The sequence below is a fragment of the Schistocerca serialis genome, chromosome 5, assembly GCF_023864345.2.
Source record: "Schistocerca serialis cubense isolate TAMUIC-IGC-003099 chromosome 5, iqSchSeri2.2, whole genome shotgun sequence".
NCBI lineage: Eukaryota > Metazoa > Arthropoda > Insecta > Orthoptera > Acrididae > Schistocerca > Schistocerca serialis.
In genome coordinates, this window is record NC_064642.1 from 46,736,760 (window position 1) to 46,745,663 (window position 8,904).

Consider the following 8,904-nt stretch of genomic DNA (forward strand, 5'->3'; position numbering starts at 1 on the left):
GTGGAATGAGAAACGTGTTTGGGTTCCTGACTAACGAAAAAAACGTTCGTTCGGTTGCTCAGCGATTTTGCTGACAGTAGCTATTTTAATTATCCTGGAATGCCACCAGAACAGTCCACGTTTCTTCTAGATAGTTAATACTGGTAAATCTAAACTCCGTCCGAACAGGTCATGAAGGCTCAACGGTACCGACCAGCCGCCGTGTCATCCTCAGACCACAGGCGTCACTGGATGCGGATATAGAGGGGCATGTGGTCAGCACACCGCTCTCCCGGTCTTATGTCAGTTTACGAGACCGGAGCCGCTGCTTCTCAATCAAGTAGCTCCTTAGTTTGCCTCACAAGGGCTGAGTGCACCCCGCTTGCCAACAGCGCTCGGCAGACTGGATGGTCACCCATCCAAGTGCTAGCCCAGCCCGACAGCACTTAACTTCGGTGATCTGACGGAAACCGGTGTTGCCACTGCGGCAAGGCCGTTGGCAGTTAATACTGCAGGAAGAAAGAAAAATATTGCACTGTACGATGCATCGTTGCCAGAACTGAAATTACAAATCACGTTGCATGCTATCTAGAGTCCAGAACTCTCGTTCTGTTATAAGGTTCAGTTTTAGTTCTTGATAGAGAATTTACATTAACAACATATGTAATTAAGCCTTTTTCAACAGATGGTCCACTGAGTTTCAAAGAAAGACTGTAACTCGCTATGTTGTGAAAAATGCGTTTGGGGTTTCCAGATTTCGCTTGTATGAAAAGCCAACACCACCACTCCTAGAAATAGTTGACAAAACTGACAGGTTACACGTACGAGTACGCCAGAGAAAAACAGCTTCCCAATAAAATGTACAACCACAGCTAACAGACCAGGAGCATGTCGATAATGGAGTTTCCCAGTAAGAAACAGGAAGTATAAATGCAAAGCTACAATAATTTTTCGAAGTATGTAGGATTAAGGAGAGAGTGGTTTCCTAATTATTTTCTTGAAGATGAATCTGTACCGTGGCAACAAAGTTCAGTCGTATCAGTTTTGGAATGGGAAGGACTACTATGACTTTTAAATAAATGAATATTGGATGAAGAAGTAACCTTTTCGCATTTGCGTAACTTTTCCTTCTGTTAACAATTTTCCTCGAACCACGTGTTTTTAGTTTTGTAGAAGTGAGATGTTAGACAGTCAGATGTTTTGCATGCCTGTATTTTTCTTAATTCATTTGTACGTATATGCACTCCTAATTGAATGAGTTTTGCTAACTGAATGAGTTTAGCTCAGACACTTTTAATCTGTCGGTGTTCAAATCGCGAATGACGGTCTCATGCTGCTTGTTTTTGTAGTCAACATCATTGAAATAAGAGAAACAACTTATGGCTAGCATACATATCCAATAAGCGAACAAGTTCCTCCGTTCTCCACTTCATACTTCAATTTGTTTCCACTCTACCGACAAACCTAATCTCAAGACTCGTGCAACAAGTGTCGACAAAGTTGGAACAAGTCGAAAGTGTTTAGTTTCACCAACGAGTTGCGCAACCGTACGCCGCCCACGCGCAGTGGCCGGAAGCAAAGTTGCGTGCAACCCATTGTTGACGTCTAAACTAGGCTTAACCCACAAGCCAGAAGGCATCACTTTGTTAAGTTGGGCATGCTGGAAATGGTTTGCTGTCGACTGATAACACCACAAGTCGTCGTTCAAATCTTGAATTTAAATTTGCTATATCCATTGTGATGACAAAGTGTTACAATGAGACACCTTCTGCCATGCATCTCACGGTGGTTTGCGTAGTATAGATGTAGATGTAGAGTAATCATATAGATGTGTTTCTGGGAATAATACTCAAGAATTCCTTCGTCCATGTACCATACTTTCGCTGGGCCTCATGTCCCGCCCACTTACATTTAATTTTCACTACAGCTATAGCTGTGTCAGCTGTCTCTTCCTCAGAAGTCTCTTCCCTGACAGGTTTTTTTGTTTTCCTTTTGTTCTAATAATTCCCAACTTTCATCTTTAGATTGATCACCGAGCAACGCCAACTTCGCGAACTGTTTCTGCCTATACAGTAAATTTCTTACCATCATAGGTCAGAACTGACTGTATACAGTAATTATAAACTTTGAGCGCCAGACACATACGAATCTTCGCTCCGAAAACCTCACTTCTTTCGTCTAAAGCGCCCCGGGCGATTTTTTACTAATCATTTTTTTTGCTAAAAATCCTGGTTTTTTTCAGCTGGCAAATCAATTTAAGGGTATTGAAACGGAACGAATTATGGTCCGCTTACAATCGGTAGAGGTACTTTAATTACAATTTTATTTTGGATCTTGCGAACATCGCCCACCTTTGCTTCCGTACACTGTCTCTTGCCGACTTCTGCCGCGCCATCTACTGTAAACGTTTTTCTAGGCTTAATGGAGGCGCCTGCTTTGCTGGCACTTTGCCCCGTGCAGTTGGGGGCATTTTAGATCCAGTCTCTCCGCCTTTAATTTCTTTTCAGCGCCAGTGGCTCTCCGCTTAATTACATTCTACGTCGGTCAAGAGCGCTGAATTCCATTAAAGTGACATTTATTTTCTCGGATATCGGTTTCCTCGATTGAAACAATCCGGTCCTTAGAAAACGGGGATAGAAGACGCTTACTTCTCACATCTCCTCTGGAAATGGCGACCTCTACAGGAGAAAGGTGAAAACCTTTACTTTTTTTTTTTGCAGTTAAAATTAGATGTTTTAACAGAACGCCTTTTAAAAGATTGGCTAATTATCAAACTCTGCCTGTATTCGGTAAACGAAGAACAGTTTCTTGAGAGTGCGTCAGCTCGTGGTATTTGGACGTGCCTGTTTCGATGTGGCACATCTAGATTGTCTTTTAAATTTGGAAAAGAGCGAGGTGTTCAGGTAATGACGCGCCACCTCGCTTAAGCAACAATGAGGTGCGGGTGGAAAATGTGTGTTGCCGGAAATACTGTTGCAACTATTTGACAGGGAGCGTTGATATATGGCAGGATGGTTATCTTTTTAAATGATGAATCAGGTATCCCAACCATTGTTCTAGTGTTTGGACTAATTTTCAACTGACATTGAAGTAAACTTTTGATGCGCATTGTTGTTCACCTAATTCTCTCATAAAATTCAAGCATGTCAAAATGTTTTTACGTGAAAAAGTATATTTTCTCATCGGTGGAACTGACAAAAATTGTGACAGAGTACCACCAAATTTGAATTCCTAATAGCTGCTACGCTAATAATGCTTAAAGCGTAGTTGAGTTCACAGCGAATAGTTCTGTCTTAAGAGTTTGCCGCGCAGAATTTGTTTTGCCTGTGACGTCATATCTCCAGTGTCGGGGCATGCGCCTGATTCTTATGAATTAGCTTTGTGTAAAGTTATAAATTGTTGTACCTTGGAAACGCGTTTAGCTAGGACACTGATTTTGGTGTGAAATCAGAATCAGTGTCCAAGCCAAACGCGTTTGTGAAGAGCTTTCTGAGCATTCTAGGGCCCAGAGTGAGTGAATGAAAACATTCGACGAAATGCAAGTGAAAATAGCTATTCAACTGAAAATTACAAAATAATGAAAGATGTCTCACATTATTCGTAAATATGCGCGGAATTATGAAAACTGCAAGTCAGAGGAAAACTAATGTCAGCAGTAATTCAAAAAGTCTAAAGAGTTCAGTGGCAAGCGAATGCGAGAGCTACAAAAGAAATGAAGGTAACGGTGCAAAGCGTTTACGTAGCTGACCCATTAGGCGTACAGCGGGCAGCGACAATCGAAGCTCGTGATTATCTATTCTCTAAGCATTATACTACTATGTGCAACCGTCGTAAAGAGATTAATAATTAAATTACATATTAGTAAGAAACACTTTAAGTTCTCATCCCGACGTTTACACAAAAAATCTACAGCGCAAATCCGAATTGTGCAAACAGAAAATTTATTTTTCTTGCTATTGTTTTGTTTCTCTTTATCGGGGAGTATGAACGTAAATTTCACGAGGGGGTGAAATGAAAACCTTAAAAGTGTAGTGTAACTAAAAATCGACATTTGGTAAGTCGGTAGTACTGTCACTAATGACGTAAGGAATCCCGTAAGGAATGACCTACAACAGCATACAACTGACAAACTAAACGCGGCCACCAGTTCAAAATGGTTGCCCCGCTTGCGACATGTACGAAGGAAGAACCGCGTTCTGTAACCCGTGTTCTGAGCACTATAGGTACGAAACGTACTGAAATCCATCGATGAATAAAGGTTGTAAGGGGTCCGTAGGCCCTTACTATAAGTTTTGCGACAGCACAGGTCGACAGGACAAACAATCGATAGTGTGCGTCGGGTGGCGAGAGCGAGTGTTGAGACAGTAGTGTGGTACGCGCTGTGGGCCGAGCCGGGTGGAGGTCTGTTGCTGGAATGCAAGACCGTACCGACAAAAGGGAGTGGCCATCGCCGTGGTTTAACCCCTTTGTGTTAGGAATATTCGGGAAAGTGAAAAAGTATAATTACTAGTGCGATTCAGTGATATTTTTGTGCCGATATTTGTAATCACGCGTCTACCGCGCCGGCATCATTTGGATTGCAGTGTTGGATTGCAGTGTTGGATTACAATGATTGAAATTGCGTGTGACGATGATGAATAACTAAAGGGCCTGTGCTGAGATTAGCCGTTATTAATTCTGTACGACGAAGGCAGTGGCTGTCTCCGTACTTTGTGTTTTTGTGATGAATATAGGTCGTTGATTAATGAAGCTGTGTTGTTGTTCTTCTGGCCACCAGACATTTTATTATTACAGCATTCGAGAAGGACAAAATGGAATGTAACAACTCCGTAGCAGTCTAATCCGATTGCCAGCCCCATTAGGTACACGGTCACATTAATTATTATCTATTTGGGCTGCTATCAGATCCCGATCGAGCGGGATAAGTCAGTAGAATAAACCGGAGTGTTACAAGGTCCAGTATGATAATTCATGCCAATCACTGCAGAAAGTGTATGAGTGGATTAGGAAGTTCGGAAATGGCGCGACTTCTGTGACAGACGCTCAGCGCCCGAGCCAGGCACACAGTGCTCTGACACCGTATTCTGCTGCAACAGTTCAAGCCATTGTGATGGAAAATCGTCGTATGACTGTGTATGAAATAGCGACAAACCTGTACATCAGTCATAGCTCAGCACATCACATCACTCATGACACGCTTTGTTGTTGTTGTGGTCTTCAGTCCTGAGACTGGTTTGATGCAGCTCTCCATGCTACTCTATCCTGTGCAAGCTTTTTCATCTCCCAGTACCTACTGCAACCTACATCCTTCTGAATCTGCTTATTGTATTCATCTCTTGGTCTCCCTCTACGATTTTTACCCTCCACGCTGCCCTCCAATACTAAATTGGTGATCCCTTGATGCCTCAGAACATGTCCTACCAACCGATCCCTTCTTCTGGTCAAGTTGTGCCACAAACTTCTCTTCTCCCCAATCCTATTCAATACTTCCTCATTAGTTACGTGATCTAGCCACCTTATCTTCAGCATTCTTCTGTAACACCACATTTCGAAAGCTTCTATTCTCTTCTTGTCTAAACTATTTATCGTCCACGTTTCACTTCCATACATTGCTACACTCCATATGAATACTTTCAGAAATGACTTCCTGACACTTAAATCTATACTCGATGTTAACAAATTTCTCTTCTTCAGAAACGCTTTCCTTGCCATTGCCAGCCTACATTTTATATCCTCTCTACTTCGACCATCATCAGTTATTTTGCTCCCCAAATAACAAAACTCCTTTACTACTTTAAGTGCCTCATTTCCTAATCTAATTCCCTCAGCATCACCCGACTTAATTAGACTACATTCCATTATCCCCGTGTTGCTTTTGTTGATGTTCATCTTATATCCTCCTTTCAAGACACTGTCCATTCCATTCAACTGCTCTTCCAAGTCCTTTGCTGTCTCTGACAGAATTACAATGTCATCGGCGAACCTCAAAGTTTTTATTTCTTCTCCATGAATTTTAATACCTACTCCGAATTTTTCTTTTATTTCCTTTACTGCTTGCTCAATATACAGATTGAACAACATCGGGGAGAGGCTACACCCCTGTCTTACTCCCTTCCCAACCACTGCTTCCCTTTCATGTCCCTCGACTCTTATAACTGCCATATGGTTTCTGTACCAATTGTAAATAGCCTTTCGCTCCCTGTATTTTACCCCTGCCACCTTTAGAATTTGAAAGAGAGTATTCCAGTCAACATTGTCAAAAGCTTTCTCTAAGTCTACAAATGCTAGAAACGTAGGTTTGCCTTTCCTTAATCTTTCTTCTAAGATAAGTCGTAAGGTCAGTATTGCCTCACGTGTTCCAGTGTTTCTACGGAATCCAAACTGATCTTCCCCGATGTTGGCTTCTACTAGTTTTTCCATTCGTCTGTAAAGAATTCGTGTTAGTATTTTGCAGCTGTGACTTATTAAACTGATAGTTCGGTAATTTTCACACGCTTAAGTTTCGCAAATTGTCTTTAAGCTCATTGCAGAGGTGAAAGAGAGACGCGTTGGCGTATCTGAAGAATTTTTGCGGCGCTCTGAAGCAGAAGGTGGTGGCTTCTTCGTGAGAATCGTTATAAGAGGCAGAACCTGCGTTCCCGTCCACCAACCCGAAAGAAAGTGAGCAAGCAAGGAATGGCGCCATTCTTCATCACCAAAACCGAAGGAGTTCCGAACGCAGTTCTGGTTTTGCGGACTCTGTTTCGGGATGAACAAGGCGTTGTCTTGGAACACTACATCAATTCCAACATGTTAACACTCTGCCGTTTGGTGACACCACAGTGGTGTCGTGCGCGAAATAGCAATCAACGGCCGGCGACACCACAGTGGTTTTGCATTCTGTTGGTGTTTTATTGAGGTAACAATAAGTTACACACGTCAACAAGTTTTTTGTTTTTATACGTTCTTATGCCCTTTCATCATGGCAAACGAAAGAGACGATACGATTGTTTACGATGAATGCGCGGAGCAAAACTTGGAGGTTGCCACTACATCGCGTACGTCTCATCATGATCCGGTTGAGACTTTCCGGTCACGTAATGCAACACCAGCCAATACGCCTACATATTTCCGAAACCAATAAACGAAAACGAAGAAACTACCATGTATGTTACAAAAACAAAGAAAGAACAATAAACTTAATGTGCAAGTCTTGTGGAGTTGAGTTACATCTTGGAGACTGTTTTGCTGCATATCATATGAAAGAGAAATATTAAGTACCAAAGACAAGGCAAATAAACAAATATAAGAAACAAACAAATTTTGTATTTATTTACGTATGCATATCTTCGAAATTTCATTAAACTAGGGGAACAGGGTTGAGAACTTATGAGAACTAACGATGAGATTAGTAAAACGTAACAATTTATAATCTCCCGATAATGTCTAGAACGGCCGGCGACAAGCCATGTAATCCGAATTAACGCTGCCGACGCCAAGCGAATAAATTTGTACGAGACGTGCGGACGGCAAAGTGTTAACAAATCAGCTTCGACTTCCAGTGTGACATGAACTTCTGTCTACAGCTGTCAGTTTTTCACTTGACAATGCTCGGTCTCATACTGCCTGTGAAACAATGGCAACTGCCTATGACCTGCGTTTTGATACTCTGGCACATTCGGAATAGTCACCATACCTCGCACTGACTGATTACAACATGTCTGACCTCTCAGAGAGGCGGCTGGAGGAAAGAAATTTCGTTCCGATGAAGAGGTGCAGCTGGCGGCGCACCAGTGGCTTCGCCCACGACCGAAAGATTTTTCTTTTTTTCCAAGGGAATGGATCTACTTCCTACGCGCAGGAGGAAGTGTGTTGAAAGACAGAGAGACTATGTCGGAAAATGGTGCATTCGTGATTCACTTTTGGTTAATAAAAATTTTTTAAAAATATTAAATATTTTCATTTGACTCCCCCCCCCCCCCCTCTCCCCCGTACCATTGTCGTATTAGAGATAGAGGTTAGCAGGATGAACGGCCCGTGGAAAATTTGGACAGTTTTTACTCACACGCAATTTTCTTTCTTGCAAAAACAGTGATTTATAAGAAGTCTCACGTCATCTGTCTTATCGTAACACCTGTTTCTTTCAAATATGTGACGAAGATGGGTTACACAGGTAACGCAAAAAACTGGCCCCTGGCCGAAACGCGTTCTCGTCGCGGTTGCTGGTCGATTCCGTCCCACTGTTCCGAAACTGCGGCCGCGTCAGTTGCGTGTCGCCTGCCCATCTTCACGTTTTCGTTGCTATCTCTTCACAACAGCCTGGCACCGAAGTCTTCGTCCACCCTGCGTACAAAGGGGGAAATTTTTTCATGTGTGACACGTCTGATCGTCTACAAACACCTTTAAATTTTTGTTAGAGGAGGCAAACGTCTAAGCAAAAATGTCATTAAAACTCTGCCTCAGTGGGTTGCAGGAACCACTGGCTGTTCCAGTCGCCCAGTAAAGAGGATAAAAAGTCGAGTGGGGAAACGTATCTGCAAGTATTTCCCAAGGCTTCGGTACTTCAGAAAGATGTTGATGAAGGAAAGAAAAATTTAGGTAATATTGCCCAACAGATTGTCAGGGGACTGACATACCATTTCCACGTGAGATGCTCTTTATCTTACATGGACACTGTCGTAATATGTGACGTCCGCTATGCTACGAGGGTAAGTCAATTATCATCCACAAAGTAGTTATAAAATTTTATTGTAATCAAATATAAAACTTACAAGAACATCATCTTTCGACATAGTCTCCGTTCGTTTCAACTCACTTGGTCCACCGTTGTACAAGCTTCCTGATCCCCTCATAAAAGGAGATTCTCGATTGAGCTGCGAGCCAGGAATGCACCGCTTCTTTCACTGCTTCATCCGAGGCAAATCGACGGGTCCTTAATACCTGTTT

At 42.4% G+C, this 8,904-nt stretch overlaps 1 pseudogene; it reads right to left on the bottom strand.

Moving 5' to 3' along the window:
- Positions 1-362: 362 nt before the first annotated feature.
- On the bottom strand, positions 363-480 carry LOC126482732 (5S ribosomal RNA; annotated as a pseudogene).
- Positions 481-8,904: the final 8,424 nt, after the last annotated feature.